Genomic DNA, 6,000 nt, shown 5'->3' with positions numbered 1-6,000 from the left:
CGACACATATTTGAATCTGGGTCTTGTTTGTAGAGAAACGACTCTCCCAAAAATAGAGCTTGTTGTCATGCATAAACTGTTTGATTTTCAAAAATAGAGTGTTGAAGTCTTCTAAAAATTGTTTCATAGTTAAGTAATTGGCAAGGTCAGCATACCATGACTTCCTATCTTCAATCTTGAACAAGCATTCGTCTAGGAATACGTCTTCAATTTTAGGCCCGGCTCAATTGCATCTCCTTATTCTCCAATCTCAATAGGTGGTCAGCCATTTGATTTTCTATACCTTTTCTATCTTTGATCTCTAGGTAAAATTCTTGAAGAAAATTCTTGAAGTAGCAATACCTAGTTAATGTTCTTTTTATCCATCAAGAACTTGATAGCTGAGTGATAAGTATAAATGGTTGCTGACGCACCAACCAAGTAATCTTTAAACTTCTTAATAGCAAACACTACCGCTAACATTTCCTTTTCAGTAGTTGTATAATGTTCTTGGTATTCAGTGAGTGTCTTTGACGCATACGAAATAGGATGTATCAGGTTTCCCTTCTTTTGGCCTAGTATAGCTCCAGCGACCACGTCACTTGCATCACACATTAAGATAAAGGGTTGCGTCCAATTCGGGGCTATCAATACCAATGCTATTGTTAACGTATACCTTAAGGTTTCAAATGCCTGGTGGCAATCTTCATCAAATATGTAAAGCCTGTTCAATTATAGTAATGCGCTTAATGGATGCGCAATTTGGGAAAAACCTTTTACAAATCTTCTGTAGAAGCCTGCATGGCCTAGAAAGCTCCTCAGGGCCTTGACGTTCGCAGGCGCGGGCAATTTTGCAATGACATCAATCTTAGCTTCATCCACCTCCAACCCTACTTTGGAAATCTTGTGCCCAAGAACAACGCCTTCTGTCACCATAAAGTGACATTTTTCCCAGTTAAGTACCAAGTTCGTTTCCTCGCATCTAGCAAGGATGGCTTCTAGGTTGTTGAGGTAGGATAGGTAGGAATCTCCAAAAGCTGAAAAGTCATCCATGAAAACTTCAATAGAGTGTTCAAGAAAGTCAGAAAATATAGCCATCATGCATCTCTGGAATGTTCCAGGTGCATTGCATAGCCCAAAGAGCATGCATTGGAATGCAAACGTTATAAAGGGACATGTAAAAGTAGTTTTCTCTTGGTCCTCAGGGGTGATTATGATTTGATTGTAATTGGAATACCCATCTAAGAAACAATAGAACTCTTTTTTGGCTAATATATCGAGCATCTGGTCAATGAAGGGATGTGGGAAGTGGTCTTTCTTTGTCGATGCATTTAGTCCATGCAAATACGCCATCAATTAATAGTTCTGGATGGGATTAACTCGTTGTTGCTGTTGACTACTATAGTTGTGCCACCTTTCTTTGGCATGCATTGAACTGGGCTTACCCAGCTACTATTAGAAATAAGGTAGATCACCCTTGCGTTGAGCCACTTAATAATTTCTTCTTCACCACTTCTTTTATTAGGGGGTTGGGCTTGCGTTGGGGCTCAACCGATCCAGTATTCCTTTCCTCCAATCTAATTTTATGCATATAGTATGATGGGTTGATTGCTCGGATATCAGCCAACATCCATCTGATTGCGTGTGTATGCTTTTTCAATATAAGAAAAGCATATTTCAAGTGATGTGGAAGAAGTTTGAGTTCAAACATTGGCGCCAGAGATGGGAGAGTTGGTTTTGATTGCCGCTCATCCAAACTTAGCATCTCGAACCTCTTTGTGTTTTCAATAAATGCATGGACCTCACAGACTTGGACCAGTTTTTTATCCTCTTCCTCAAGTGGTTGAATTGAGTCAATGGGTCGACAAGGCTCTACGTCATCTGGGAACTTTAATGCGTTATAACAAATGAATTTTACTTCTTGGTTATCTACACGCATCGTGAGTTCCCCATGTGCACATTAATCAAAACTTTTTTGGTGGCTAGAAACGAACGTCCAAGAATGATCAGAACATCCCTTTCAGGTTCATAATCTAAAATACACCAGAAAGTCTTCACTCTTTCCTTCTAGGTATGTGATTGATCTGTCAGCGAGCTGAAGCATTACTGTGTTAAACCTAGCTTCACCAATCTCAAGCTTCTTAAAAATTGAGAGGGGCATAAGGTTAATATTGGCTTTTATCACACAACGCATACCCCACATATATTCCTCCTATTGAACAAGCGATAGTGAAACTGCCTAGATTTCCCTGTTTTTCAGGAATTTTACTGTTGATTAATGGGTTGCATTCCTGTGTTAATTCCACGATTTCAAGCTCATTAATCTTTCTTTTCTTCGACAAAATATCCTTCAAGAATTTCATATAACTAGGCATTTGCTCCAATGCTTCAATGAGAGGGATATTGATGTGTAATTGTTTAAGGACCTCAGGAATCACTTAAAATACTTCTCATCATTCTTTTTCTATAGGCATCGGGGGAATGGTGCATTCAGACGCACCTCAGGTTCCCCTGCATTAGATGTACTTGGTTGAGAATGACTGACAGAGCCAGATGCTCTTTCTTGTTGCTCTCTCTCAAATGTCGTAGTTGCTTGCGTTGTTTCCTCTAGTGTTAAAAGATGAAGATCTTTCTGGGGTTTCTCTTCTCTTCTACTAACGATCTACCACTAGGCAATGTCACTGCATGACATTTCTCCTTGCCATTATTGTTTCCTAGGCCCTCGATATTACTAGGCAACGTTCTATGCGGCTGATTCTTTAGGTCGCTAGCAATCTACCGAACTTGCATCTCTAAATTCCTAATCGATGATGACTTGCTTTTCAGCAATGCATCATTCTAGGCTATATATTCCTTTAACAGGTTTTCAAGTGGAGATGATGAGCTCGACGCGTTGCCCTCTCTGTTAAAAGTTTGATGTTGAAACTGTTGCTACGTAGGTTGGAATTCAGGCTGCGACCTCTGCCTATGTTGCTGCTGTGTTCCAGGAGGTTTCTGATTTTGCTGGTGACCTTCCCAAGAAAAGTTAGGATGGTTTCTCCATCCAAGGTTATAAGTGTTTGAGAATGGGCAATTCTTTATGAAACAGACTGATTTCGGATTCTGTGAGCAATCATCATAGGTGTGTAGCCCTCTACAACCCATACAACTGACCATTGGTTGTGCAAATGCATCTACCTACTGCACATTCTATGTTTATGTTGCGTTATTGATCGTCAGATTCTTCAACATATTTGTCATCGCAGCTACTTGGGCAGAAAGAGTGGCCACTGTGTTGTTGTCAATCACATTTTGAGAATGCCTTCTACTGCCTGTTCTAAAGTCATACACGTCATCAACCCATTCCATGTTATGCTTGGCAATCCGATTTAAAATTTCATTGGCCTCATTATATGATTTATCCATAAGCCTACGGTGGCTGCATATGTTGCCATTTGGGAGGTTCTGTTTAATCCTCCATAGAAAGTTTCCATTTGTACTGTCAAAGGTAGTCCATGGTTGGGACAATTTTGACCAACCCTTTAAATCTCTCCCATGTGGTGCTAAGTGTTTCAAACTCTCCTTGCTCGAAATTCATGATCTTCTGATGCCTCCTTGTGTCGACTGTGGGAGGGGAAAATTTCTACATGAATTTCTCCACTAACTTATCCTATGTTGTTATTTCTCCCAACTCTAAAAAGCTTGCCCACTGCTTGGTGTCATCACAGAGTGAATAAGAAAACAAGGATAGTCTGATTTCTTCTGACGTGATTCCAAGAATTACGAATGAGTTGCAGGTTACTAAGAAGCGTTTCATGTGAGCATAGGGATCCTTGTCGTGGGCCCTTCTAAACTGTCCTATTCTCTGCAGCATTTGGAGCTTTACTGACTTCATTTTGAACCTTGTCCCATCAAGCATTGGGTAGATGATCCCAGACGAGAAACCATATAATACTGGTGATGCATACTCGCGCATTGGACGCGTGCTATTGTTCCCCATTAGGATCGGTTTTGGTGCAGCATTAGCTAGCTGTTGGGCCAAGTTCTTATTAATTTAGTTGTCTGTCATTTGTTGTTGTTGTTTTCGTTGTCATCGTTGCCTTAACCTTCGATGTTGATTCGATCTATTTCTTCATCTGAAGGTTCTTTCAATTTCAGGGTCGTATACGAGTTCAGAAGTGTTCTCTCTGCTCATAAAATGTTCACAAGTTCAAACTCGACTTGTAATACTCCTTTGGTCGGAAGTTTCTGCATGAAGATACAAAAGCCAAATTTCGGTTAGCGACTTTGCTAGAATCCTCGACAACAATGCCAAAAGCTTGTTCGCCCTATAATTTAGGTTCTAAAAGTGCTTAAAATGATGAAGGAGAATGACGATGAATGATTATGATGAATGGAGATGGATGAAGAATTACTCTACCTCTTAGTATGGAAATTAGGCACTGCATTGGTGATAGATGTGTGCATACCTTGTTGATGCGTACAAGTTCTCTTAAGTTAAACTCAAGTATAAATCTAACCTAAGTTTCCTGGTAAGTCCAGGGTCGAACACAGGGACTCTAGAACGTACTAATGCAAGATTTTTTTTTCTTTTTTTTGTATCTAATGCAAAGGTTTCATAATTAATTGAGTGGCATTGATTATTTACACTAAACTAATGGCATGCATGCAAGAAGAAATAGATGTTCAGAGGTAGAGAGGGATTTATGGATGAATGGTTTTAAATGTAAGTTGTATGGGTTGACTTCCTAGAAGGAATAGCAAGCCTACATGAGCACAATGAAGATGGAATGAAAGTGACGCAGATGTTTGTTTACAATCTAAGTGTTTATGCTATGCATTGGGAATTCTGTTCTTAGTTTATGTTAAGTTCAACATCTTTCGATGTGAATGCCATATGTAATCCTATCTCTAGGGTGCATGCATTAGTTACAAAGAACAAACGAAGGACATGAGCAATTTTATCTCTAAAATTACTTCACGCTCTGACTTGATGCGTTCAACAGTTAAACTACTCTTTTAAATAACTTAACTACTTTACCACTTTAATCAATTGATCAGGAAGACTTAAGCAATAGATTTCATGCTCTCATCAAGGCAAAATGTTCACAAACACAACAACTTTGAAAGTAAACAGATGAAGAAGTGATGAATGGTCGAAGATAAGATTGAATTAAAGATAACAAGTGTTTATATAAACAATCTCAGCTCAGCAAAATAAAATGGTGAATGAAAATGTAAAATGAAAAGAAAGAAGTTAAGCAACAGAGTTCAATTTCTTGTCCTTTTTGGCTTGTTTTACTGCTTTCTATGACCAATTTGGTAGAGGAGTTGAAGAAGGTATCTCTCTCAACCGGTAGCTTCTCTTAATCAACGATGTAAGGGTGATCTTCCCTTCTACTTCTTGCTTGTAGACGGTAGAGAACTATAATTACTGGCTTCTTATGAAAAATTCTAACTATCTAAGCTCAAAATTGTCTAACTCTCGATTCTCTTAACAACTTAGTGATTTGATTGCATTAATTTCCATACCCTATGATAACTTGTAGAAATACAAGTTATTGTCTCTTAAAGGTTGGAACAATTAGGATTTTGAGTGATAAAAATGCATTCATTCTAAGGAAAAACACATAGAATTCCCTACACATCATCAACCCATACAAAAATAACTTTCTTGTTAAATTTGCTCATTAATGCATCTTATTCCAGGAATTCAGGAAATTTCACTAAGTGTTGCAGACCATGCTAATGCAAGGGCATATGTCCAGAGATGTTCGATGCAGAAGAGATTCATTGGTTCACGCTTTTTATGTCAAATCACCACTTGCAGGTATGGACATCTAACTGGCGGCGTTTGAAAAGCTGAGAGATTGCAGGCGGCTGACCAAGGTATGAAATTTAATGCAAATCTCGCCACAAGTTGCTGAAGAAATACCTATAAATAGGAAAGCTAGCTGCCAAAAGAAAAAAGAGAGAGAACATTAGAAAACTTAGAGAATTTAGATAATTCGTAGAAGCTCTGCGCTACAAGAAGAAGATAGG

The sequence above is a fragment of the Benincasa hispida genome, chromosome 1, assembly GCF_009727055.1.
Source record: "Benincasa hispida cultivar B227 chromosome 1, ASM972705v1, whole genome shotgun sequence".
Taxonomy (NCBI): domain Eukaryota; kingdom Viridiplantae; phylum Streptophyta; class Magnoliopsida; order Cucurbitales; family Cucurbitaceae; genus Benincasa; species Benincasa hispida.
Note: the sequence above shows the minus strand (reverse complement) of the source record.